General features: G+C 36.1%; 1 long non-coding RNA gene across 1 annotated transcript in view; it reads right to left on the bottom strand.

The window, feature by feature from the left end:
* Positions 1-26824, bottom strand: part of LOC125318620 — a 44361-nt gene extending 17537 nt beyond the window's left edge. Inside the window, exons 1-2 of the long non-coding RNA XR_007200454.1 lie at positions 26761-26824; positions 19668-19735 (exon numbers count right to left, since the gene is read on the bottom strand). This is a non-coding gene — a long non-coding RNA (uncharacterized LOC125318620). The remainder of the gene's footprint in view (positions 1-19667; positions 19736-26760) is intronic.
* Positions 26825-27711: the final 887 nt, after the last annotated feature.

Here is a 27711-nt window from a genome sequence, read left to right as displayed (position 1 = left end):
TCCTTGCTCTCTGCAGTAGCAGGCCTTAATTTCATCCTGTAACGCTCAAAGACACTGAGGGTCTCATCTAATTTCAACATTTAGAGTACCACTGAAAATTAGTTTTGAAAACTACAAGCACTGTTATGCTGGTATTCAAATACAAATTAAGTTAAAAAATATTTCACAAGTCTGTTTGAATATGTTATGTATAACCATAAATACGCTTTTTTTTCTTTTACTAGTATCCAAACATCTTTTCTCTTGCATTTTGCTCTTTTATAACATAAAGCTATTTTTCTTTCTCCTTATGGGACCTTCTAAAGTTTGCTTATCCCCTTCTCCCTCACCTTGGCATTTTACTAGTATGTGAACACACTCACTTCATAATATGGTTGTCGACTTGTGCAGTCCCCCCGCACAACCAAATCAAATCTTAGTCCCCCTTTCATCCTATGGTCCCACTCTTTGGGTCTACAGAAATGTCAACAAACTATACCTGCAGTATACTTGACAGAAAGAAAATCAAGTCTACACATTTATAGGAAAAGGCTTACTCTAGATTATACACTTGCTAAAAAAGAAGCTCTTGTCTCTAGAAACTAAATTACTCCAAAATCACAGTAGTAATTTTCCCCCCACCCATGCCCTTGCACAATTAACAACCATATCCAACATGAAAGGGTGGGTGGGGTTAGAAGGGATTCTTGCAAAATTCCCATGAAAAATAATTCATATGAAACTACCCAGTCTTGAAGCAGCAGATGAAAAGTATTCACTCTGGATAGTTCCTTCGGGGTTTTTTTCCTCAAGTTTGGGGGGAGTATTGTTTGTTTGTTTGTTTTTGTTTGTTCATTGTTGGGTGGTTTGTTTTTTTCTCCTTCTTAAATTACCCTTTGTGGTCTTGGCTTAGGGCTTGTGTTAAAAAACTGAGAACTTAACTTTTGCAGCTTCATTTTCACGTTACAGTAGCAGATACTGTTATAAACACAGTTGCCCTCTGAGGGGTTACTGAGCCCAGCAGAAAAACCGCAGCTAGCACAGAAACACAGTAAATTCCAAATGCATTACTTCTTCCCTTCCCCTTTCCAAATACAAAACATTCAACTACATCGGATTCTTTGATTTTTGATAACACGGCTTCGTTTCTAAATGTAATATGCCCCAGGTTACTTCGTAAGTTTTCTTGGCCTGTGATCAGGAGCACACCTGACAGATGCAGACTACCTCTCCTGTCACCTTCATGTAATCCTTCATGTTTTGTATCAAAGAATTCCTCCAGCAGTTGAAAGCAAATTTATCCTCAAAGGTATTTATGACAAATACAATAATTCCTTTTAATGCAGGGGCTGTTTAATCCACCAACCTATTAAGTACAGTATACCTCCAGCAAACAACCATTACTTCTCATTAACATATTGCACTTAAAAATACAATTAATCCTTTAATAGGAACCTAAAATACATAGTTTCCTCTATGCAGCACCTCTCCCGATAATAATCTGCAGAAAGTGGTATCCAAAAGTTAATTAAAAGCAAAGTGTTCTTACATACTAGGCTTCCTGTTCAGACACACAATGGCTTGATGTTATTGGTGCTTTCACTGATTAAAAGGATTTACAATACATAGTGTTGGGAAAGAAGCTCTATAATTGCTGCTAATTGCCTTCATTTTTAGATGGTTGGATATATTTCACATGGATCTTGTTTAACTGTGCTAGATATTTTCCAAGCATATATATTAAACTTTTCCTTTTATTAATTCAAAAACTAACTACAGGTTTCTTTTTTTCCTTACCTATTACTCCACGAACTATTTTGGTAAAGTGCTTTTTCATAGCAATGATAATTATACTTAAATAGAGAATAAAAATAACTTTTTGATTAAATTTACAGGCTTATGGCTCAGAAAATATGATTTCTATTCTCACTTGCACAATGGATTTTCTGTGTCACTCAGCAAGACAGGCATGATCACAGCTACTTTTCTCCATCTCTTACTGAAGAGTGTTTGCTTTTAAAAATGTCTTTTTGTGTCTAATTAGTTCTAATCAAGAACAGTGACAAAAATGCTGTTAGAAAAGGTATACTGAAAAAAAATTGAATACTGAAACAATCATATGAATCAAATGGTTATAATTATTATAAATTCTAAACAGGATATTTTATTTTGTTGATGTAACCTCAGTCAATATCTTCTGGCTTCTCGAAGCAGAGAACAATATTTTTCTCAGTTTCCATTTACAGTTAAGCTGCCTTCTTCTGTTTTGGCCTCCCACTTTGACTGGACTAGAGCAAATATAACCTGATACTGAAGCAATTCCTTGTGGTGTGCCCTAGAAGGTAATTCTAGGTACTGAAAGACCTGCTTTTTAACCATCAGTCTCTCTGGTTTGAAACAGGAACCCAACACAAGGTTTTCCTCATCCAAGTGCAGTATATACTACTCAGCAAGTAACTGGATGTTGGAGATTAAATTCTGTTCTGCTGAAGCTATTTTACCATGAGCATAATGAGCACATGACATCAGGGCTTGGTGGGCTTGTGTATGCTTCCCCCTAGTAAAAAAAATCACCATCAAGATGAGTCTCAAAGGCCTCAGTTGCTCACGAGGGCTACACTAATAAGTGGTATCTTGAAATTAGAACTTGAATTTCTAAATCTCATAGCCTGAAGAAGTTTTGCCAGTGATGACAGACCCTAGCGTGACTTTACCAAGTACACACAATAGGAATGTATCTGTGATATGTAACAATTGGTGCCGAGAACCCAAGGCCCATGTTACATAGATGTTTATTCAGACTGGGTCTAGTCTGTCTCCTGTACTGGAAGTCTCTTGGCAGCTGAAGAATACTAGGTGCATTCTTAGAGCGAATATTCCAAATTAGTTTCATTTGAAATGTGTGCTCTGAGCCTGCTCTGTGCAGTAAGGGGTAGGGAAATTGACTCAAGCATATGTTTGATTGTAGATAGGAAAAGAGAAAAAATGCTTAATTTCAATGCACACTTTTTCATTATAATTGTTTTCCTAGAAAAATTCTAGAATGCCTTCAAGGTACCTACACTCTGCTGTCTGTGATATAAAAGAAAAATAATCAAAAAACATGCACAACTTTATCAATTAAAGTTGTTCATAATCATCTTGAGAACTCAAGGTAGATGTCATCATAGAAATGTTATTTCTGCTGTCTGATAACTTCATAGTCCTCTTCTCACTTTATTAATTTTGATCCTGAGAAACCAACGATATTCAAATGCATTATGTTCTTTAGGAATCTATCTTCTATTATAAAAACAGTCTGTTAGCAGCAAACATCCTAAACTCTGAAGCTTTTTTTATGCCAGGAGCCAGGACTATATGAAAAGTGTATGGTTGGCTGATTTGGCTTTTATGTTTTGAAAAGCTGCCCTGAAAACCTTAAATATTTGGCAAGACCTTGCACCATTTAGCAGATTTCAAGACATGTTTCTTAAAACATGTTTTCACCTGTTTCGTCAATGCTTTTAATTTTTTACCAGGTGTACTACAACTTTTCAGAGACACAGCTTGTACAGTAAATTTTACTCAATTTCTGAAGTGATCAGGAAGCAAAATATAGAGTTTCAAAACACATCAAGTAAACATATCTAAGCACAGGTTTTAATGCGTGATTACATGATTAGTAGCTGAAGTCCACCAGTTTCACAGAATATGAAGGGGTATGTATCCAAAGGAACAAGTTGAAGATTCTAGTTGAAATGAATCTTATTTAACTAAGAATTGGTACAAACATGCTTTGTAGTCCTGTACTTTTTTTTATCATCAACATTAAAAACTCCTCATGTTTAACAAATTTGTTTCCACCTATGCAATGTAATAGTCCTACTTCACTTTTGATTTAATAGAAGGAACACACAGATACTAATTCATATCTGATTTAAATGAACATGTTCCTGCTAGTTAAGGTATTCAGTTAGATTTCAGTCTCTCCAGCTGAGTTACCTGAATGAGAAGACTTCTTGTAAAGATGTTGATGTGGGAGGTTTTCCCTTTAGCAATTTTGCATACAAATTAGATGCATGTGTGTCTGAAAAAAGTATATATGTATATATATATATATATATATATATATATCAGGAAATAACCTCATAAATGATTTTGGAACTAAAAGTCTTGGGCAATTAATGTTGAGTATGAATCTATACTACCCAGTAGAAATTACTGACAGGAAAAATATCTATCTTCTTCATTAGTTTGTAGCAGAACAAAAATATTTATGTAAGAAATGGGCTGCTTAATCACTTCTTCATATTTATGACCTGTAAATTTCCAGTATTTCCAAATGTTGTCATTAAAACCACTCATCCCACAGTCTTTGCTTGAACAATTCTTGTGTATTTTTTATATTTTTATATTTTTGTATTGAATTTTCAATTAAAAAAATTTCTTAGCTAAGTCCTTGTGATTTGACCCATGCATGACTTTTACCTTCAGCATAAAATTAAAGGGTAGGGAATAAGATCAGACTCAGGGACTGTCATGCCTTATCTTATCTATGTGAGAATCTTTTTGCAGATTTCTCAATGTGATGCTCCCTTTTAATCAAAGGGGTTGCATACTCATCCCCCTACTACAGTATCAAGTGAGATTTATATTCTCATCTTTATAATTAATAGTGCAGGATATATAGGCTTTTTTTATCTCTTTCTTTTTTTTTTTTTTTCTCTCACAAAAGAGGAAATATATACAATGAAAAGAGAAAGGGCATAATTATTTTTTGGGTGCGAAGAAATATGGTTAAAAACTATTTGTAAAGTTAAAAATGCTGTTTTGTAATTATGTCTGGCCTCAGGTTGTCTTAAAAACTCTCCTAAAAGGAGTCACAGAGGTATCTAAACTTGTCATTTACAAGCAGACAATCAATTAGAGACTGTTTTAAATAGGGCTGTGCATCTCCTACTTATTTTTAAGTTATTGCATATGGCTTCAAAACTGTGTCAGATGAGTCTTGTGGTGAGGAAAAAGACATATCATTTATACATTTATCAGTCAAATCCAAGATATTTTCCCCCAAAAGTCTGTATAAAAACTGTTTAGAATGATCTGGAACAAGATAGGAAGAATGATCTATAGGACCCAGTAGTTCTACAGTAATATTACAATGCAGTAAGGCTTACAAATGCATAGACTTGCCTTTTAGAGGGGATTTATCTTGGTATGTGTCAGTTGTGAAAGTTCAGGGGTTAATTCATGAGCAGATGCTGGTATTGACAGAAAGTCACAAAACTAAGAGAAAAGTAGTTCCAAATCTTCACTTCTTTAGGAAGAACAATTTCACTGTTGTATCATCCTATATATTTTCTAACACTCTGATTTTGCCCCTTGTTTCCCTTTGGATTTCCTCCTCTTCATCCACAACTTCTTTAAGGTTTTGTGCATATTTTATCAAGAAAATCTGTTATTTTTGCATCTCAATAAATCTATTTCATTTTTTTTGTTGTTGCAAAATGGAACTGATGGCTCATTTTCAGCTTTTCAGTCTTAGCCTCTTAGTGCTTAACTACAACTTTGGCAGTCAACCCTTTTCTGTGTTACTTTAATTCATTTTGTTTGTTGATGCAGACTTGTATCCATATTCAGCAGCATTACAACTAATGACTAACCTGAAAATTTTTGGGGACATGATTAAGTAGGAGCAGAATGGTCTGTGAAGTTATGATTTTCAGCCAAAGGTAAAGGGACGAATGGAGATATTTTTTCTTGCCAAACCTGGGACTTAAAACACTGCTTAATCTGGTCAACATAACTGAATATAAGTGTTCCGTGTTGTGGAAGAGATAGGTTGAAGATGAGGGGCTTATGGAAATTCCAGATTGTGCCTGTGAGTTATCTGGAACTTAGAAGATATGCATCTGTAAAACCACTTTCCACCTTCTTCTGGATCTTGCTATCAACACACAGCTGCTCTGATCATGTCTTCAACAACTGAAGAAAAAAGAGCTTGCTCTGAGGTATTTAAGGCCACATGAATCTCACCAGTAATTTAGCGCAAATCCCAGTTTTTCAAGTGAAATTTCTTCAAGTGAAAAAAGTCTTGAGATTCCCTCTCTTTTTTTTACAAAGCTAATGCTCAGGTCTTTGCATGATGCTAATATATTGCAAGTTCAGGAGCAAGAAAGAGCTACAGGATGCACAACTAATGGAGAAACCAGAGACAATCAAAAGAGAACTGGGAAAAGATAAAATGGAAAGGAAGAATCAACACTTTGCAGAAGGGCCATTGTTTATATCTCTTAGAAGCTGGTGAGAACTAGGAGGTGGAAGATGTACCAATGTTCTAAATGGAGAGGAGAGTCAAAGACTAAGAGCAAGGGAATACTCTGTTACTATTTAGGGGCAGTAATTTTTGGTAAGAAGAATGGCACATGAGAAAGAAGAAGAAATGAGAAAATCTCTGGGTCATAGAACTTGTTCCAAAGCACTTCGTATCAAAGAGAAGGAAACAAGCAATGGATGTTTGGGTAAGTCATCGAACAGATACTGAATTTGGGAATAGTAGCAGTGCTTAGACATAGGCAGATTTCCTGCTTAAACAGAAATAGGTCTGGCAGAGACAATACTGTTATTCACACAGATATATCCCCATTATGGATTTGTTGAGTTTATTGTTCTGAGTTTTGCATTTGCCATTAGTGGTTTACATGTGGCTTTTTTCTCCAACTTGACAAGACCATTTCAAATTCTAATCCTGTCCTCCAATGTCTCCACATCTGTCACAGTTCGGTGTCATCTGTAGATTTAATAGGCTTACTCTCTGTGCTATCATCCAACATTGTAATGAAAATATTGAATCACATTAAATTAAAGACAGGCTCCTGAAGAGCCCAATTTGATACATCTCTCCACTTTGACAGTGAGCCACTGATAATTATTCTCTGTGTGGTTTTCCAACAAGCTAGGCTCACCAAACAGCAGTATCATCTAGTTTATATTTCCATGGCTTAGTTATGAAAATGTCATGTGCAACAATGTAAAAAGCCTTACTAAAGTCAGCATGTGTCACATACTTTTACTCATCCACAAGTCCTGTTAACTTTCATACAAAGAAATTAGATTGATTTGACATGATTTGTTCTTAATGAATCTGTGTGGGCTGCTTTTCTCCTTATTTTTAGGGCACTTAGAAGAAGGGTTTTGTTATTTTTTCTTGCTGTTTTCCAGAAATCAGAGTTTTTACCTTTGTTCACTTATTTTGACGTTTGTTGGCAATGTTTATGTTAATATACTTGAGATAAGGCTTGCCTGTTGTGGTACTACTCCAAATAAAAGGCCTTTATCCAGAAGAGACTTCTCATGCATGTGTGTCTATACTTGCAAAACTATCTGTGCTGGTTTTGGCTGGAATACAGATAATTTTCTTCATAGTGGCTAGTACTGGACTAAGTTTTGGAGTTGTGTTGCAAACAGCATTGAGAACACAGAGAGGTCTTCACTACTGCTGAGAGTCAAGACAGAGAGTCAAGACCTTCTCTGCTTCTCACCCCACCCCACAAGTGAGGAGGCTGGAGGAGCACAAGGATTTGAGAGGGGACACAGCTGAGACAGCTGAGCCCAGGGGATGAAAGGGTTATCCCAGACCACATGTCATCATGCTCAGCATATAAAGTGGGGGGGAGAAGGAAGGCAGGGGGAGATATTTAGAGGGATGGCATTTGTCTTCCCGAGTCACCATGACACATGATGGAGCCCTGCTGTCCTGGAGATGGCTGAACACCAGCCTGCCCAAGAGAAGCAGTGAATGAATGCCTCATTTTGCTTTGGTTGGGCACATGGCTTTGTTTTAGCTATTAAACTGCCTTTATCTCAGCCCACAAGTTCTCTCACTTTTACCCTTCTGATTCTCTGCTCCATCCCACTGCTGGGAAGTGAGCAAGTGGCTGTGTGAGGGTTAGCTGCCACATGGGGTTAAACCACGCCACCATCCAATGCCCTCTTTGCGATTTCCATATTTCCCAGCAACTAGTTTCTTCTCTATCATGTCTTTTCAAAAGTTCAAGGTTGTCAGAATGAAAGCATATTTCTCTGTCCACCTTGAAAAAGTTCCTGGATGTTTTTGATGGTTTTCACACCCTTTATTTTCACAGATGGGACCATTAGCAGAACAAAAAGAAAGCTATGTCCTTCCTTGCTATTCTAGGTTGGTTTTTTCCTCTCTCTCTCTCTCTCTCTTCCTCCAGAAAGAGATGCTTTGGACAGATAGGTGCATTTCAGTTCAGACAGTTTTATGTTTGTCTTATGTGGGAACAGGTTGGTTTATAGGACAGAATCAATACTACTGCTAGAGAAAAATGTGTAAATTGCACACCTCTTTCCTCTCAGCTTGTAAGGCATTAGAATCCATTATCTGTACTGAGTTTTCAACAGCTCTCTTAAGTAATCCCACTGAAGAGCAAAAGAGCAATAACCTCTCTCCCCTGGAACCCTTGAAAGACATTCATTTACCAGTACTTGGTATTAGTTATCTAGAGAAAATAGGTGGTGTACATGGCTATGAAACTTGTATGACTATGTTTTATCTCTGTTTTTAACATGCTGCTAAAAGATCTTATTCCTGCCAAGGGCAACTACAGTTTTGAAAACAGACTGTTGCAAAGGGGACACAGTCTATGTGTCATCATAGAAATTCTTTCTTTATAGATTTTAGATAGCAAAAGTTGGAATTCTGGAAAAATGTAGTCGAAATTAACATTAATATTAAGAAATATTAACATATATTTTATAGAGAATAGAAACAATTGCAGCATGTGCTTAAAGGACTTAGTAGTTATTTTGGTCAAAAAGATATTTTGACAGAAAAGGAGACAGAAGCAAGAAATTGCTTTTCTTATTATGGTGGAGGCTTCACAGAGTATACACATACGGTGAACAATGATCAAACAAGAGAAGTAAATCACCTCCCAGCAGCTTAGCATCTATATCTAAGTTTCAGTATTAACAGCAATATTTCAACTTGCATTTGGGATAATTGAGTTTATATATTTGGACAATCAGGCAGGTATGTAGCAAATCTTAAATGGTCCCACCATAGCTGGATCATGATTAATCCTGTGACCACCTGCAAATAATCCTTTATACTGTGAGTAGGGGATGCCACTGGGAAACATGGTTACAACAGCCAAACTGAAGTCCATCTTTGCCCTGTGAAGTGAATGGAACGACATAAAAACATTTATATTTTATATGTAAAGCATAACATGCAAAGAGCTTACAAACTATAGATGTGTTTTTCCCAAGAAATCAGTGCATACGAAATTCATGGTCCAATTCAGAGACAGATAAATTTATGTTGCTTATCTATAGGCACACTGCCATTGTATACATCATAATAACATCATAATGGTATGAAAATTTAATTTTATGTTGATATTTTTAATATTAATTCTTAAAAACTTGTTTTGTTTTTAGGTCTGCTAGGCTGAGTGCAATCCATTCATGTTTCTACATGTTGATACTCTAATTACCAGAAGTTGCACATTAAGAGACTTACATTGAACAAAGACAATATATTATATTGTCATATTAGTGCAGTCTGAGCTATTAACTGAGATGCCAAAAGATATCTGCACTCATGTTATTTCACATTCAGTTATGAATACCTTGAACAAGCGGCTACATGCTTTGTTCAGTTCTCATTCCACATCTTCCCAAAAATGAGAAAATTACCCACTGTGGTCACAGATTTATTCCATATTCCTGTATCCAGTTAAAAAATAAATAAGCAATTTCTTTTTAAAAAACAGCACCTTTCTCTCCCTGAAAACCAACAGCCAACAACAAATAAAAGAATGTTTGTTTAAAACCTTCAACAAATAAAAAATCCCAACACTATGGTCAATCAACAATAAGAATAATTTTCAAAGCTACTGTTAGAGGCATATTGCATTTTCTTATATTACAGTACCCACTCACTGTTTCTTCCATTTTGAAGATTCTGATATTGGTCTTGCTTTCTGGGAATGGGAATGGCTGGAGATCATGACCATCTCTATGTTAACAACAAATATTCATCTCTAAACTCACATCAAATATAAAGTTTCTCATGAAGGTGTAAACATTTTTTATATATTTTGGCTTGTGGCCACGTAGAACTTTATCTGGAATCTGTAGTTAGTGAGAGCATTATCAGTAGTTTGCGTGAATGAGAATGTTATTAAAGCCCATCAATCTCAATCAGAGCTGGCTAACCTTACTACAACTCCTGACTTTTCTCCATCATCAGTTATATCTGCATTGGTTCCAAGGAGCCAAAAAGAGATATATCTAAATGAAGAAACTGGTGATACTTTGGAGACTATAACACTACTTATCTGTTTCCATTTATTTCTAACTGTAGACAGAAAGTGGCATTTCAATGTAAAAAATTTCAGCTAGCACTATGAATTGCTGGTGGGTTTGAACTCACACACACTCATTCTTTACATATTTCTAAAGACAAATCTCAATTTATATATTCCTTATGTAGCTGGTGTCCTTACTGTGTACTGGCAGAGCTGTTTTTTAGTTTTATAAAAATAATATGAATGGTCAGCAGCATAGGTATATGTGATGGGTATCAGAAACAATAGCTCTATAATGAGAATCTCATCTATGCACAAACACAAAGAATGCCAATCGTCCCTAAGGAGAAACCATAGAGTCCAGGTATGGCTTTAAACAGCAATTAAGAAGCTTTCTACACATTTTTTTTTGTGGATGCATGCTCCACAGTAACCTGTAGACCTCAGAGAAAAACATCTACAGTGGTACAGACAACAGGAGTTCAATAAATTCTGTTGTGAAACTGAGTCATCATCCTAAGTGCTGGGTCCAGAGACTGAAAAAAGGAGCTCAGTGTGAGGCCAGATGTGTGCAGTGTCAAGGCATTGAGGGTGTTTATGAATATAACACAATAATATAGGAATTTTTATTTATTCACTTGAAAGCAGAAAAAACATGTAAAGAGCCTGAAAAGGAGAATGTATAGGGGGGGTTTCAGCAAGTAAAATCAATTCTTATTTAGGAAAGTGTTTGAACAGAAACTCATACAGCAGATTTCTTTCATAATGTACTAGAAATTTTTAATCCAAAATTAGGTTTATACTAGAATATATTAAGCCTTACTATAGTGACAGATCCAATGACATATCAAATTGCCTCAGCAGAGTCCAAATGGTTCTACAAATTAGAATGAGAAAGATTTCCTTGTTGCAATTGCAGTCTTCATGCAGTCTTGTGAACACATGCTCATATTCCTCACAGAATATTCTTGATTTTGTCACAAAACTCAACATGCCTGTAGAAATTCTCTGTCCCAATTTCATGCAGAATATTCTGTGACCTTTTTCTGACTTCAGGAAAAGACAAAGGCAGGACATATAGATCTATAAGACCATGTTGGAGATATCTGAGGACCTTGCATTTCATCTTAGGATTCTTCTAGGAATGCAGTGAAAGTTTTTAACTGCAGAGATATCAGATTCATATAATGGCATATAAGTCTTTATCTCCTGTTAATTTTAATTGTAATGGTGGAAAATCTGAGTAACTCTGAAACAGTAAATAAAATGTATCAATGTGTATGTGTGAACCTACTGAGGGAGAAATAAGAACTTATTGTTAAGGTACTGCTTCAGAAGGCAATAATGATTGTTGTTGACTTAAAATTTGAAAGCTTTGAAACCAGTTTCTTGTTCCTTTGTAAAGGAACGAGAACAAACCCATTTTGCTCCAATATTTTGAGCTCAGAAATGTACTCATCCAGGAAGTGAACTGAGCATCACAAAATAGTTAAGACCAGTCACTTATGCTTGTTGTGATCAAGTTTCAGTAAAAGAAAACAAAAGACGTCTACATTTTTTCAGCTCCTTATATGCATACTTAGAACTGCTTGCTGTGTTAATCTTTTCATTTTGTGCTTGCAATGTATTGGAGAGGATAGATGTTTTTGAGGTATGTATTGTAACTGACTTTTTTAGCTCTAAATAAATATTTGTCAAAGGAAAAAAGCAACCAAAACTTTAAAGACTTTAAAGACTATTTGTGTCTGCTAGAGTGTTTTCTGTAGTGTATTTGAGGTTTTCAAAACATCCCTAGCAGTAGGTGTTTCTACACTTGTGGGCCAGCAGTTCCTCACCTTAGAAGAATCCTGAGGTTCTGGAGGTAACCAGTCAGGTGTAAAAAGAGAAGTATTACTGTGTGAGAAACAACAGGAAGTTTAATTGGAATTTTTAAAATGGAAACCGTATTTAGGTTATAAAATAAAAATTGTTATCATTTTTAGTATTACACTGCTGTGAAATGACCAATGAGAAAATATAATGAATTTGTGTAGAAAGTAATAAGTATTTAGGACTTTGTGAACTTAGTCTCTGTTTTACTACATTTCACACTGTTTTAATGTTATTTTTAGGTTTCCTATAAAATTATTCAGGAAATAGGTGTTTCAAAAAATGAGATAAACAATTCATAAATAAAGGTAAAATATTGGTTTTAGATTCCTGAGAAGGCTATTCAATTTTAGAAATAAAACACATGTATTCGGGGTGTGCTTTTTTTTTTTTTCTTTTAATTTGTACTTTTAAACTACTTTTTTTTAAGGTGGGAATGGAAATGGAGGAAGTTAGTGTAAGGAGAAAATATTATTGAATGTAGACAATAAGTAAGCTTGAAAGGGTCATGGAAATCAGTGTCACACAAAGTACAGCTAAGAAATACTGTGCACCCTCAGGCTTCATTTTCTGTGGCCTAGAGAGCCTCACCTGGGACCAGAATTTCATATCTCAGAATAATATCTCAGCTAAACCAGCTTTTTTGACCTGCTGTGTTTGAAAATGGGAGCTCAGATGAGATGCTGGTTGTTAATCACTGTCTTTGCCCTTGGAATATTAAATAAAATGCAATGGAGGAAAGGGAAGGAGGGAGGGAGAGAGAGAGAGAGGAAGGAAGCAATGGAAAACATCTGTTCATTACAGTCTCATAAATAAGAAGGAAAAAAATATTTAATAGATTTATCACAAGAAGTGCTAGAAACAGAAATGAGATTGATTTACTCTAAAATTTTGGCTTCAAATAAAGCAACACCGGGAATCTAAAATATATGTGTGTATTTCATATGAGAACAAATGAACAAAAACTCCAGGTCCCAAATAGTTCAGTGACCTGTGTTTAAGTATTAAGGTTTCAAAATTAAAAAAAAAAGATGTCCACATATACAAAAGTGAGGTTCCCTCTTGAATCCCATATTCAGTTATCTAGTTTTACAACAAAAAGTGTTGAGTGACTAACAATATTTTCCTGTGCAAAAGTTAAAAATATTTTTCTTTTATTTTCGAAGTGGACTGGGTTTTCAGTGTGTACGTATAAGTTATAACTTGAAAGAAAAATTCCTGAAGGACCATTTACAAAAAAGTATCTTTTTCCAAATTCTAAATTCAGAAATTAATAATGAACAAACTTCATCACAATATTTTAATAGAACAGAAGAAAATTGTCATGGGTTAGCAAAGCATAGTCTCGGAAGTGATGTTCTTGCAAAGGGGTGCTTACAGCTTCCTCTGTGACTTAACAGAACCTATCAGTGGCCAGTGTGAATATGGACAATTCTTTAAGCCACTTAAAATTGTAACCGCCTCTGTGATCCACACTTAAGAATAGACAAACCCCGGGCAGAGCTCCTCTCTCGTTTCCGGTGCTGGGACAGGTGGCTGCGGGCCCCATGCGGGGGCCAGCGGGCCCAGCCCAGGCCCTGCTTGGGCCAGGCCGGGCCGGGCCACGGCCATCCTGGAGCCGATGGACCTGTTCCAGCTTTGGAACCACTTCCTCCCCCCCACAGGCCTGCTACGTGCAGACAGAGTGGCTCGGCTCCCCCTCTCCAGTTCGGCCAAGATTCAGCTGAAGCTGCACCGCTGTCCAGCAAAGGATCATGTGACCAACATCGATAAGCGAAATTCCAGCCGCAAGACCTGGGTGAGATTAACCCTTTTAGTGCTGTGAAGAGCTGAAAACCTGAGGGAGAAGAAAGATGCTTAAGGAAGATACTTAAAGTTGAAATTCTGTTGTAAAGCTATGATATGGCAGAGTACCTGTTATAATTTCATGATGGCGTGGGGGGTGGAGCGTTCAACTTGTACTTGTTAGCAAAAGCACCTGCGCTGAGATAGGCAGATGCTGACGCAGCTGTAATTTAATGAGAAGTTTGAACAGGGAGAGATGGACCAGATGAGGACTTTTGCTCCAAATGGGAAAGGAGAAAACCTCAGTTCCTAGAGATGCTCCCAGAGATAGTCCTAAAGACGAAGATGAGGAAGACCCTTTGCTCCCAGGGAAGGAGAAGGGCCTCTGTTCTTAGAGATGAAATGCTCCCAGAGATGAGTGAAGAGAACTTTTATTTCTGAATGGCTCAACCTTAAAATTGTACCCCAGCAATTCAAGAGTGGACCCTCGAAAGCTGCAAGTCGGGGAAGGGACTCGCATGCGAGCAGAGAACCAACCCGGGCGGCTGTCTCATTGTGATAATGTTTTCATAGCATGGGCAAGAGAGACTCCTCTTCCTAAATGGACTGAACAAGGTTATTATGGAAGTGGCAAACAGACTGAACATCTCAAAGGTTGTCTTTTTACATTGTCAGTGAGAGAAGGGAGGAAGGTGGGGGGAGTAGAAGTGTTCTGAAGGTGTGGTATGATTTTTTTTTCCCCCTCTTTCTTCTTTTAGGTCTGTTAATAAACTTCTTTATATTCTTTCAAGTTTGGTGCCTGCTTTGCTTTTCTCCTAATTCTTATCTCACAGAAGGTAAACAGTAATGAGTATTTTGGACCAAACCACTACACTAAATTGGTGTTTCTGCCCAGTTACAAACCAAACCCACTACAAAAAGAAAATCCAAGAACAGAAATAGACCACTCTATCCTAAATCTTGCTAATTATTTCGCTGTATTAAATAACCTCAGCCTGCCTGGGATGGCCAGGTAACCCTGTTCTCCCACAGAACTTGATCAACACTGTGAAGAGTAACAAAGAATTGATGATGTAACATATTTAACAAGAAATGAACTAAAAGGAAAAAGGATATCACAAACATAATTTGCACTTATAATTTTAGTCAGGAGTTTAGAAAAATTTTATCTGCCTTCAATAACTTTTGAACCTTTTATGACTGCCCTGTTTGTCTCTTTGCTACTTTATTTGCAGTGTTTCTGTACCTGCTGTACCAAAGCTCTGAACAACCATTTTAAAAGCGGGTTTAATCCATAATGGGGTATGCTTTATTTCCATTCCAGAAGAACCACCATGAAATGGTCTCTTCTCATCAGAAGGTGTATTCGAAGAATAGGCAGCTTCCACAGCCTCAATAACGATAGGTTTCACACTTTTTTGACTTCTTTGAATGTAGGATCACCTCTTAAGGGGACTCTAAATTTGATACATTCCTTCCCATACAGCACTGCTATATATAGCACCTTTCTTGTGGGTTTTCATCAACATTTTAGCATAAAAAAGAAAAAGAATTTCAGTTACGCCATGAGAGACATTAAAATATTTGAAAAAATGGTAAAATTTTAGGGTGTTAGAGAAATCAAAGTCATTGTCACATTACATACTGATTCACTGAGATCACAGAAGGGTACAAACTAAAAATCATTGTAGAAATTAAACAGGTCTTTGTCTTTTGAAGTATCACCCTTTACACTGTTCTCTGAACTGCAAAACTCTCTAGTTGCAAGTTCGTTTACCTCTGAAGTGCACTGTAACAGTCAAACATTTTTGGGAAGAAGGGAAAAGAAAATGTAAATTTTATGCTTACTGTTAAGCTGGAAATAGAAAAGAGGAATATCATTTTAGTACCTATGCCTCTATATCCTGGATAGGAGACAATGACTCAATCCTGAAGAACTTTATCTTCAACAAAGAGCTTGAGATTTTAGTTTTAATCAGCAAAGTGCTTTTGAGGAAAGTTTCCCAGTTCTCCCCACTTAACATTTGTTGATTCAGAACTCACTGCCATCTCAAAGTATAAAACTCTTTTGCATGCAGAGGAAATGGACACTCCCGAATGCCCTCCAACTGCTGATGGGGCTTCAGATGATGGCAACAAATTAGAGCTATCCCGAAGTGAACTTCCCCAAAATGTGCTTCGTGTGGACACTGGCTCTTCATGAGTCCTACAGACCTGATCCTGTTGTGCTGTACTTCTTCCAGACAGTCTCCCTCTCCTACATGAACTCCAGTCCAAGGCAAGGAAGTGACCCCCGTACCCAACTCTTTCCACTTGTCTTCTCTGGCAGCCTATTTTCATATCTTCAATTCCTGTGTTAAAAGCCAGCTTCCAGGGGTTGTTCTCTCTGCTCAGTTTCTCATCTCTTAATGAGACTGCTCGACAGATGTTTGCTTCTTTTGAGATTTTTACTTAAAAAAAAAGTCTACATAACTTTTGTATTAATATATGTCATAGAAACTGAAAACATAAATCACAAATTAATAACCATGACTTAGAAGTTGTGCACTCACTTAAGTTTTCATAGTTCCTCCTTATTTTTTGCCGTCTTTTGGGAAAAATGAAGTGGAAGAGAGAGAATAGAAGAGAAATATGTCTTTATGTGTGTGAAGACCATTTTTCTACCATGAAAATAAAAATAAACATTAAAAAGGGGAAACTAGTTAAAATACATGCTTTCTTTTAATGTTTACCTGAAAGTAGAAAAGACTGGGTAAAACCCTGAAAATAATGACAATAACAATAATAATTTTTAAAATGTGCCATTTAAAATTAATTAGCTGTTGTGGGGTTTACGTATTTATTTATATTTTCATGCTGAATATAAAAAAATTAACGAGTTTTCTTTGCATGTTCAACAAATTATTTATTCATTTCAGTGAATGAAATGAACTGTTTGGGCTTTTTTTCCTCTTTTTTTCTTTCTATTTCCTGCCTAGAGAAACAATATGGGCCTCCAGGTTATTGAAATTACTTGACTCTCTTCAGTGACTCAGTTCGGCAGATCAATTATCAGTGCAAAATGCACAAGATAAAGCTGAATTCAAATTATCAGCTAACCTTTTCTCAGATAGATTTTGGTACCTGTAGACTTTTTCATCAGAAAACAAAAGGAACATTGTGTTATTGTGTGCTGCTTGTGTTGAAAATACTTGTTAGCTTGAAGATCAACAAGTTTTCACAAATCTGAACAGAGAACTTGTAAATTCTTCTGTAGTCTGTGGTGAAAGTCTGAGCCCTTTGTTTGGCCTTGAATTGAAGCCAAACCCACACGCTCTTCATACACTTAGAATTCTGTTGTTACTCTAGAAAGGAGGGAAAAAAAGCATTTGAGCTGTAAATGTGCAATCAATAGTTTTTTCTGTCACTGGGGAGAACTAGAGTGATATTTCTGCTATGTCCTTGAACTGGAATGCTATGTCATCAGGTGCATCTGTTACTCTTCATTGGGTAGTCATTTGGCTTAAGCTCAAACTGGCAAACTTCTGAATTGATTCAGGACAGCTTTTAAGACTTGTAACACTCATTCCTGGTTTTACAAATCCCCGTATGTGAAGAAAAAGCCTTAATGTTTTCACTGCCTATGTGTTTTCAATGAATTTTATGTTTTACCTATTTCTTTGTCTCTCTTCATGCCTGATCGTTGGCCTTTTGAATGGCTTCTTTTTGACGAAACTTCAAAACCAAAGAGAAATGTATGTTTTCAGTGTTCATATTTCTGTTCCCTGAAAAAGATGAAATACTCAGCATCTCTGCGATTTTGCATCATGTTAACTTTTCACAATATTAAACTCAAATGTGTGATACCACTTTTTGAAACAGAATTTTTTTCCATTTAGCCCCTGAAAAATGACACATGCCTGAGTTCTGCCATGCTTAATATATAAATCCAAAGTAGTATGGATTGGAGTAGATGAGTTTTATTGACACCACAGGACTTGAGAATATCAAATGAAAACCAGGTGGATTTCCCTTTGAAAATGAAGGTACTTGAGAAAACCTGTAAATGAAACAGCAGCAGACAGGGAAAAAGAGCTAATAGGAAAACCATAGAAGAGATTAAAACTGGGAAAAAATGAAAGTATGTTTCCTGCCTTTTGCACTGCTGTTGGCTCAGAAAGATGAATGAATGAAAAAACAACTGTATCTTTATAGTAGTCTGTTTTCTATATTCTGACCTCAGTCTTCTGGGTGCAAGAATAAAGGAGACAAAACACTCAGTTCTCCCTTCTTATACCCAAGGATGTAAGGTACTGCTTTAACACTACCTTCAGCAAAGACCTGTGAACTCTTCATCTTTTCATGAAAGAGCCTCTGACCAGACAGAGTGTGCAGAATGAGGTTCTGGATTATACTTGAATCTAATATTTAAAAAATTTCTATTATAAGCTTAGTAGATTAGTGAAAGAAACAAATGAGGTCTGAAAAGCAAAGTTCTCAAAGAGGGAATCTCCAGTATCCAGAGTCAGCATGTTCCTGCTTTGGTTATGGCTACCCTTGCAGGTAATGTTTTCCTTAGTACTTGGAATGATATGGATCCTCACCTAAAAGAAATTTTAAAAATTTACACTGAGAATTAATAAAATTAAAACATTAAACCAGTTTTACACTGGGCAATAGATATATTTCATATTTATACCAGCTTCTATCTGTCATCTACCTCTCAATATTTTAATACCAACATTTAAAATAAATGAAATTACAACCTTACAGCTGAAGAATGATTTGTAGTAGTATGTTCTGCCAGGACAGCTGCCCAGCAGGGTCTCTTCCCCAGCTATGCTGAACACAGACTTCAAAAACTGCTTTCCAGTAATCTGGATGTTTGCACCATGGCTCAAGATACAATCACTGTGGCCTGAGTGCAAACTTAATGTGACTATAGAAATGACAATAATGCTTTTTGGTAATTGGTAATTAAAGTAGTGCATACTTATTTCTTTGTTGATATACATTCCTTTAAAGATTAAGTGAATGTTAACTTTTTTCTTTTAACTGCCTGGTCAAATAATTTTATTCCTTCACAGAGGGAAGATTTTGAAATGGTTATCCGTACTTTATGTGACCCTGGCTAGTGGGGTTTGAGTGCCTGATCTGTGCGGTCTTCAAAAAAGTAAAGCTACCTGTCTCATCATGTGGAGGTGATCCTGGCACTAGAATCAGTGACAACTCGGTGACCTAGGTCACTGATTTCCCCTGAAATAAAAGTGTAGCTACCAGTAATGGAAATCTATCCTCCTCTTTTTGTTTAGTAGTTCCACTGGTAACAAAAATTGCACAATTAAAAGCAATGAGTGTATCTGCTGTGCTCTGCATGGGTACCTCTTCATGCATTAGTAATACAGATATTCAATAAAATCCTCATCTGCTTTCAGCTGACAATTGTTTAACTTTTCTTTACACAAAGGCTCATGGGCTTTTTGCAGCATGACAAAGCTTAATGGAAGTGTTGTGAAATGCTTTCGTTGAAGATCTTTAATTATAGATGTCCTGCATGACAAGTTCTTCTTTAGCATATGTTTCTTCACTCCAAGAACATCAGTTTAAGTCAGTGATCAAAGTGTAGTTGAGGGAAAATCAGTATATTAATAAATCCAACCTTGCTCTCCATGAACTTCCCCTGAAAATTAACCCCAGCTCACCAGACTCAATCAGCATGTTTAAAGGTGCCATTCATACCAGGTACAGCCTGTTGAACCAAGCTGGTACAGCTTGGCTGCTCTTCAGTGTTTCTCATGCGACAATTCCTGCAAGATAACACATTGTCTTCTGTGAAGAAAGGGTCACTGATTGCCTTGAAATTTAAAAATTTCAGTTCAAATATTTTGTATTGAATATGTACCTATTTGGCTCTCTGCAACCCACTTATCTTTCAAAGATTAAAAATGTGCTTTTAAAATATATCAATTCTACAAACCTTTTTAACAGTTTTCATACAACTACATATATATTTAAATGAATGTAAAGTCAGCACAGCTGTTTTTACAGCATTTAGAAAGTTAAATCTTGAGTGTAGACACATTGCAAAAATATTTCAGCCATGCTTATTCCAAGTGAAAATATTAATTTACTATGTTTGATTGAACTAGGTAAATTGTGACTTAAATGGATGGCACAAATCTGCATTCGTGCCTGACCCTGTCAGAGCATAGGTGATATATGTGAAAATGAGAGAATTGTGTTTTTTCGAGTATTCATATCACTTGAGTGACAAAATTGTTTTGAGGGACTATTAAATTGCCTCTGCCTGTTTGCGTACACAAGGTATCAATTCTAAAGTGAAAAGGAGCAAGCATCCTCTTAAATATGGATATGACTACTTTACACATTAGAAAGGTTGTATAAAGAATGATGAGGAATAATTACAGATGCAAAATACAGGCTGGAACACTTTATTACGTAACACGGCTGAGCTTACATGTGGTTAGAAACTGATCCCGGTTTGGGAATTGTTTTGGGTTTTGTTTCCATTACTTTGTAGCTTGTAGTGCTGACAGTGAGCTTTGCAGAATGTCATAAAAGGTCAGTGGTGGAGCTAGCCCTCAGCCGTAACTGTATCTTAACTATGATCTAGAGGTTATAGAAACATATAAATACAGTTTTTTGGTGGCAATATTATTTTATTGCTTCTCTGGCTATTAAAAGTCAATGTATTGCCTACAGATGCTTACAATTTGCACCTCACGAGCTGTATGTGATGCAGTCACTAAATATAGTGGTTTGAAAGTCCTTGTATGCTTGTTATATGCCTCAAAATCCAGACATACTGAACTCCTCCTAGAGTCTGAGTTCCTCACATCAGTCCAGCTAAAGACTTAAGTTTTGAAGCCCCAACTCAGATCATGAAAAATCCTTAAATGATACTGAGAGAGTATTCTCTACATGCTGCATCTGTGGGATATACATTCTGTCCTGAAGAGTGTCAGCTAGACAGTAAAGAAACCAAAATGAACTTTCAATGCAAATTTATTTTTTGTTTAATTTACATGCTTCAGTTTCAGCACAATTATGTTTAAGTCCTTGCCAGCAAAGCACTTGAATAGTAAAAGTTGCAAAGCAGTTACAAAAGAAAGATTTTTTTTCTCATTAATCCAGTTAAATTCTTACAGGAAGTTTTGTGAAGTCGCAGGTATAAAAAGCCCTCCTTGCTATTGATCACATTTGCATAAATTAATCACAGATTTATATGGAAACAAAGCATTAGGAGGTTCAATATAATATTATGAAATCTGAAATTAATTAAGGTGGCAAAGGTGGTTGTATCTTCTCAAACAGCAGAGATTATCCTTATTTGGTATAAATTGTTACTGCTCTACTGACTTGAGCAGACATATTCAGATTTAAAAAACTGATGCCATGAACTAACATGTTAAAAGCCCAAATACCTATTTTAACTTTAGCAGGATGTATTCCATCTTGTCATTAAGAGATAGCTTGAAAGACAGCTTTACTGTCCAATGGAAATTCCAGTAACAAAATTTTTAATAATGTTTCTCACAAAATAAAATAGAGACCTGAGAAAATCAAGCCTTTTGACAGATTAAAAGGCTGTGAGAAAATTCAAATCAGAAATGCTGAGATATTTGTTTGCAATATTTTTTATTTACGCCGATTTTTCTTCATGCTTCAGTTGAAACACTTTCAAAAAACAAATGTAATATCCTCAGGAACAAGTATATGTGGTCAAGGGCAACTGTTCAATTTTGGGTGGGAATATGAGTAAACTGGAGGAGGTCCAAAGGGCAATTTTTTTACAAGATCCTAAAGAGACTTTAGCATTCATGAGGGGTTTTTTTGGTTGGTTGGTTGGTTGGGTTTTTTTGCTCTCTTCTGTTTTTTAAGCTCAGGCTATTTTCCTTTTCTAAGTGAAACACAGTTTGCAAACTTAAGCTTGGGCCTTAAGTCTTAAAGACTTTATTTCTTCTTTGTACATTCATTTCCTTTTATGCACATTTTATGTCTGAATTCTTTACATTTTGCACCTCTTCACTGGGAACTTTAGGAAAGAACTATTCCATTTCATCTAATTTTTTTTTTCAACTCTTTTAAGGAGAGGTGAAGATGTAAAGAAGGTCAGAATTGTCATTATAATGACAAAAGCTAGCTAGTCACAAATGACTGGCTCATGTGAAAGGCTCATAAGAGAAAAAGACAGACAGGTTCAGCTAATTTTTTTGGTTATCCCTTCTTCAAGACACTTTAATGTAATTTAGAGAAAGAATATATGAGGTTTCCCGTAGTTGGAAGTGCAGTTGGTGTTGGGGTTACCAAATGTGGTGTAAATGGGGGCTTGTAGACAATGCAGTTTATCAGACCTCTTGAGCCCATTGATTAAAATCTCATGCATTTTCCACAGATTATTTTGTGGCCTGTACTGATAACAGCCCTCAGTCTGATCACCGTGTTGGTTCATACTATCCTGTTTAACCAGAAAAAGTTTAAATATTTGTTCTAATCAAGTTTTCTAGACTCTGTATAAGGGATGCAGAGACATATATCTGCAGAAGTGAAATCGTAACAAACCTAGCAGGAGTGGCTAAAACTTTTGGATGTTTTTTAGTTGAAATAACAACGAAGGCCATTTCTAACTTACGTGAATCTATGGTTGGATATGGTTGGATAAGTTGAGCACCTATACTGATTATGTGCAAGAATTACCAGGTAATGCTGCAAAAAAATGAAATTACTTATTCTTTGATTGTTTTCAAGAGAAAATGTCTTGTGTTAACTTCTTCAGATGCCACACTTCTCTCCTGTTGCTCTTTGTCCCAAATAAGGAGACAGGAGAATGCTAGCATTTCACATTTCCCATGAAATACACATAATATATATGAAATTTATGCTGTGTTTTGCATTTGAAGAAACAAGATTAATTAAAGTAATTATTCAAAGTCAACTTTTAGTGACATACTTTAAAGAATTATTGTTAGTCATCACAATGCTTATGTTTCTCCAAGTAGATATTTTTTTCTAAGACAAATCTAGTTGAGTCATATTTGTATGCTTCTGGTGAATTAGTGAATTTAAGGTAGTTTGATTACTTTAACTGCATATTTTTTTTTGTTGGAATGGATTTCGACTGTAACATTTGAAATGAATAGTTGTAAAAATCTATCCTCTTAATTCTTGATGTGGTTTTAGCTTGATAGTTTCATCTTTCACTGTGTACTGTATCAGTATGTTTGCTTTACCAAAAAGCCCTTCATGTCTTTCCTCATTTTTACATCATTATAGACCCAGTGAACCTAGGAGAGAGGTATTTTGGTTCTAAAGTGAAAAAAAAATTCTTCATGTTTTGACCCCAGAATTTTAATCTTTGAACTTCATTCAGCATGTTTCACTAGGAAGTCAGAGCTCTCTGTGTCCTCTGTATTTCTAGTGTTTTGTTGTAAACAGTACCATCCTCTTATGCCCTGACAGTCTTCAGCACAAAGTCCAAACATCTGAAAGAACAAGTACTTTGTATTCTGCATATGTTTTGTTGTCTGTGTTTTTTATATTTCTAATGTCTGATAGTTCTATTAAAACTAATGTGTTAACTTAAAAGGGAAAAAAAAGCTATTTTAATAACATTTAGAATGGATAATTAGCTTACTTAGCACCACAATATTAGGAAATTTGATGAGTGATTTGTTTGTATGTGTTGATTACAAATTTAAATATTTTTCCTTGCAGCTCAAATACTTTATTAAAGCTACTCTACATTTTTTCCAAGTTTCATTTTATTTGGTTTGATGAGCAATTATTACTTCTAATACACTTGCAAAATATTGTTATTACATACATGATGAAAATATTCTATTCTGCTTTGATGTAGCATTTGATTCCTCAGTTGAAGAATCACTATCTAAATGTGTGAAACTACATGCACTTAATGCAAATATGGACAAGAAAGAAGGATTGGCTGTCTAAAATGCAATAAAAACATGCTTACTTATTTTACATGTTAAAGCATTAGCACAGATTAGTATTTAAATTGTTGGGATCTGATTTACAGGGAATTGTGTGCAAGAAAGCTTTAATGATTTAATGATACACCTTTTCCATTACCACCTTTTTTTCCTTGGCAACTGTGTTCTGTACATGCATGACAAACTCCAGTGTATGTATTCATGATAAATTGCTTATACACATGAAATCCTAAAGCCTCCTGAAAATTAGGTCAGTGTGAACAAACAAATGCTGGGTGTTACACAGGTTAAGCCCTCTGACACATTTATCTGAAGAAGAATGTAGGAAATAATATGGGAAAAACTGCAAATGTCTTCAGATCCTTCTTTGTATATATACTTTCTCTTTTCCCGTTTTAAAAACTTGTTTAATAGATTTTTTTGTTCTCCACAGAAAACACTGACAGCATGCTTTTAAATCTAAAAATAGATGTCTCCTATGAGCAGTGGTTTCCCTTTGCACTCTCCTGCAGTCTCTGTTTCTTCTTGCATTCCTCTTCCCTTCCTTCATAATTGTTAAAAGTCTCAGAGAGAGTGCTTTCAGTATTTTTATTTTTCCTTGATATAATCAATACTTTTCACAAAGCTGATTCCTCTTGCCTTTTTTACTTTTTTTCTTCTATCTTTTTCTACCTCCATTTCATTCAGCCAACAGCAGAATACCTTTCACCTCATGTTCAGTCAGGTCACTGCAGACCAGTAACACTGGTCCATCGATGCCCTGGATCCCTGACAATATTGTAACAAGTTGCTCTCTTACAGAGTTTGCAGTGGAAAGAAAAAACTCTTGCCCTAAAAAAACAAAAAAGGCTTTCAAAACCCAAAAGAAATCTTTTATATGAAAAAAAATGACAACAGACCCATTTTAAAAATTGAGAATACTCATCAGAAAGCAAAGGTTTCCAAATATATATTGCTCTGCCTGCTGTGCCCTTGCTTCCAGGTCTGCTTTCATTCAACTCAGTGGCTTTCTGAGCTGTGGCAAAGTCTACATAATTTCTTCAGTCCCTAGGATGCCTCTTTTAGTGTCACTCTTGGGAACATGTTTGGTGCCTTTTCCTCTCAGAGGTATCTTTGTCTTTTTCTGTGTTGCACAATCTAAGCTTTGCATGACTTTCAGCCTCCTCTTCTTGGAGAGTACGTTGGTCAGAGGATAAGCGGAATCAATCCTTAGCAACAAATGCCATCTAACACAGAATCATAGACCCATAAAACCTGCTAAGTTGGAAGGGAGTCAGTTGTTTCCTTTTTTAAGGAGGTACATCACAGAAATGAAGACTTATCAACCTTGTGACCAGTACAAATCCAAAATACAGTCTCATACTAGCCACTGTGAAGAAAATTAACTCTACCCCAGCCAAAAGCAGCACACTGAATCTTCTGCAGAAGTCTTACATTAACCTGTGGTCTGTAACATGAATCTTAGTCCATGCTGAAGTTTGTGCTGCTATTTCACCAGTGTTTTCCACATCAACTGCTGGCATGTTATACATCAACAGTGCTATATCTTCATCACATAGTTGATCATAACTAGCCTAAGAGAACTAGAGAGTCATTCTGTGGTTGGTCAAGTAACTTCATCCATGGCTGTCCTTCACTAGGCTCTGTATGGGTCCTTTTGCTGTGTTAAAATGAATAGATTCACAGGTTTCTCTCCTTGGTCTCACACAAAGCTGCTCTCAGTGATAGTGGTATGAGGAAAATATTTTTAAAATGTAACATCTAACTGGAACAATTGTTATAAATGCAGATATTTTTAAGAATGAATGAAAGCAGCATCTGGTAGGTAGCAAGAGCATTTTTAGATCTGAAAACTATTAGAAGGTTTCTAACAAATGCAATTTTTAATTTTGGTTTTTTTCAGTCACTTGATTATCATAAATCTGCTGCTTTGCCAGAATGTATGTCTGGCAGGTCTCACTTCATGGCCCATACCCATTGTTGTCACATGGTCTAAATCAATTCAGGAGAAGGAAAGTCTCACACTGGAAAATACAGGAAAATACAGTGCAGGAATTTATTGTGGGATGCTTGGGAGTATTATCAGCTGCCAGGCAAAATAGTCTGATTTCTACAAGCAAGGGAGGCAAGTTGCCAACTCATCCCAAAGCAAAAACTAACACCAGCCTATTCTCTTGCTTGGTGTCCTCTACTGATTATACAGTGCAGCAAAGCACTGGCTAAAGGCTTTGCTGTGAGCAGCTGCTAAATGCTACATCATTGCAGGTATGATCAAGCTGAATTGATTTGGCCATGATTCATTAATTCATAGTGAGTAAGTATCATAGTCATTCTAAGGTAGAAAGCTCTACTTTGCATCATGAAGCAGTCTAAAAGTATATGAGCTAGATTCTTTTCACTGAAATTAGATGGAAGTATGCTGAAGAAGTTCACCTACTATTTTCCAGATGGTAAAAGGCATTTGTGCCATTAAATTTAGCTAGAATTAGAACAAAATAAAAGCTTAAAATGCATAAAATGTGGATTTTTGGTCCTGACTGCAGCTGTTTGTTTGAAAGATTTACTCCTTTTGCACCACAGAACTGCCTAAAGGAGACATTTCAAATTCATTCTAATTAGAATACATTGGAGCAGAATACATTTCTACTCATGAAAATTTTCTGCCTAAAAATGCATATCGGCTGTTCTAATATTTCTTCCAAGATATCATCTAAGGGCTTCTGATCTATAAGAATTTGGGCTATTTTTACCCCGTTAGAACACTGACACAGCACTGGTTCTGTTTACCATTTAAGGCTACACTAAATATGGAAAGAGTATTGTTTAGCCAGCCCTATGAAAGTTTTGGTCAAACTGCTTACCTCTGTTCTGTTACACCTGTTGCTGGACCCCCAGTCGGTTTTTCAGCTGTGTTAAAAATGCAGAAGGGCTCTGGACCAGAGAGAGCTAATCCAAGAGCTAGCTAAGGACACAGCTCTGCCTTTTGGTTAGTCAGAAGCCAAAAAGTAGCTAGGAGACATAGGAGAGTCCCTGAGTATTGTACATTTATTTAGGGCAAACCGTAGGTGGCTCAGAGTGACCTGGGTGCATTGTGTTATGAAGGGGGCACATAAGGCCAATGGTACCAAATAGAAAAGCAAAGGAAACATAGGACACAAATCTGTGTGAAGCCAGCATTCACTGGTTTCACAAACTCAGAGAATAGCTTTTTAAATAGAAATTAGTATTTTCTCTTCCTTGGGCTTCTAATATGATTATACAGGCCACTTAGAAATTCCTTCTGCATTCCAATAACTGAATTTAAAACTCATCTCTGAGGTTTTATTCCTCTTATGGTATTAGTTCAAAGTAGTTCACCCTAAATAATCTGTTGTCTTTAGACTTGATCCCTTCTGTTGAACTTATGCACCTACCACGAGAGTTTCACCCTCTTGCTCTACAAAAATCATTCCTGTTACTGTTTCTCGAGTAGGGGAGTCTACCTTCTCCATAATCACTATATTTCCAGAAGTGATAGTTTACAAGGAAGGTTCATCACCTGACTTCATTTGGTATTTGTTTCTATTTGTCCTCTTTTTTTTGCTTGTCAAGAAAAATTATCCCTGGACATGTTCTAAAGTTGAGCTACAAAGAATCAGTAAATTCATTTCCTTAGCTTCATAGAATTCTTTTTAATATATAGAATTTAATCAGCTGTCTGATTCTTCCTTAGATTTACCAGTCTCTGGTGTTTCCCATTCATGTAAGTAACAATCAAAAGTTTCATAGTCAGGATGTCTGTATTGTATACTCAGGTGCTAAACCTGGTTATC

Source organism: Corvus hawaiiensis, chromosome 30 (assembly GCF_020740725.1).
Source record: "Corvus hawaiiensis isolate bCorHaw1 chromosome 30, bCorHaw1.pri.cur, whole genome shotgun sequence".
Taxonomy (NCBI): Eukaryota; Metazoa; Chordata; class Aves; order Passeriformes; family Corvidae; genus Corvus; species Corvus hawaiiensis.
The sequence above is the reverse complement of the archived record's forward strand: the minus strand, read 5'-3'. Positions and strand labels throughout refer to the sequence as shown.